This window comes from Condylura cristata, unplaced genomic scaffold (genome assembly GCF_000260355.1).
Source record: "Condylura cristata isolate star-nosed mole 26May11 unplaced genomic scaffold, ConCri1.0 scaffold00010, whole genome shotgun sequence".
Taxonomy (NCBI): Eukaryota; Metazoa; Chordata; class Mammalia; order Eulipotyphla; family Talpidae; genus Condylura; species Condylura cristata.
The window spans coordinates 257,811-259,278 of record NW_004567111.1 but is presented as its reverse complement, the minus strand read 5'-3'; positions in this window follow the sequence as shown (position 1 = coordinate 259,278).

The window sequence follows — 1,468 nt, the reverse complement described above, 5'->3', positions numbered from 1 at the left end:
GGGCTGCGGGGCCTGACAGCTCGAATCCTCGCGTGGAGTGATGGGAGTTGAAGCTCCCCTGCGGGCATTTCCCAGAACGCCCTGCGGTTAGGGTGTCCCCGCGGCCTTCACACCCGTAGGGGCCACTGGGCCTTGAAGGCGCCTCCACTTTGCACGTGGCCCGCGGCGGGGCGGGATTCACACCTCACACCTAGAGGAAGACTTGCTGTGTTTTGCCTGGTAGCTTGGCTTCTACAGGGCTTTGTTGTCTTGCAAATCGTTCCTCTGTCTTTATCAGCCACAGTCCGAAGTACACAGTGACTCCCTGGCCAGAGAAAATCAGCTTATAAATAAAGAACATAGGAGCTGATTTCCATGAATTATTTTTATTTCGTCTTCATCATGAAAGTTGCATTATAGATTCCCACTACCATCCTCTGCGAATTTAGTCCAATTTAGCAAACATATCCCAAAGCAAAACCTGCCGTTTCCTTGACTTGATGAGCCAATTTATATACAGTCCTACCCCAGCAGCGGGTGGGCCCTGGTGCCTCTTGCTCATTACCAGCGCCCCCACTTACCAGAAGCGTCTTAGTCCTGCGGCCGGCTGTAACAGCAAGCAAGCGCGGCCGGCTCAGGACCTCCAGAGTGGTAATTAATAATAAATAACGTTTACACGGGCCTCCGCGGCTTCCAAGGGCTTTGCAGACACTAATTAACCCACATCCTAGCCCTTTTAAAGGAAGTAAACAGGAATTACCTCTTATGAATAAAAACCTGACTTGGCGTCAAGTTGCGGTTATGTCTGGGCTAAAGGAATCGCTCATCACGGTGTCACGTCTTCTCCCCCGCCACGCTCCAGATCACTCTGGAACGAGCTTTCCCAGCTTCAGCGTGGCTGGCATTGGCCGCAGCCGCGTCCTTCCAGGGAGGTCAGAGGCCTCCATCCTCCGCAGGAAGTGGACAGCACCTTCGCCTGCGGTCACTCAGTGCTGGTCACTGCAGCCCGTCCTGACCATCCGAAAGCCTCCAGATGCTGCCAAGCCGGAGGAGTCAGACCCCCCCCAGTGGTGACGCCCATCTAGAGAAAGGGCCAGCGAGCCCGGCGCAGCCGGTGCACAGCTCTCCCTGCCAGAGGCAGCTCTGCTGGCCAGCTCGCTTCTGGCCCTGGCTGCCCGCGTCCGCCCGAGGCGGCCGGCGAGCACGCGCACCTGCCCCACCGGGCCCCTGCAGCCAGACTCGCCGTCTGCCCGGGGCTCGGCCGTCACCCGCAGAGCCGTCTGCTGGGCCGCTCTGTCTTAGCCAGTATCTGTCTTACCCACCGAGCTTTTCAGCCCTGTGTGTTTTCTTTCTCGTGCATCAAAATAAATTCTCCAACAAGCAGCGGTGCCGAGGATTGGGCAGGCGCATCTCGTGGAAGAGGGCGAGGCAGCAGCGTCTCGGAGCGGACGAGCTCAGCGCGCGCACAGACACCGCCGGGCGGCGGACA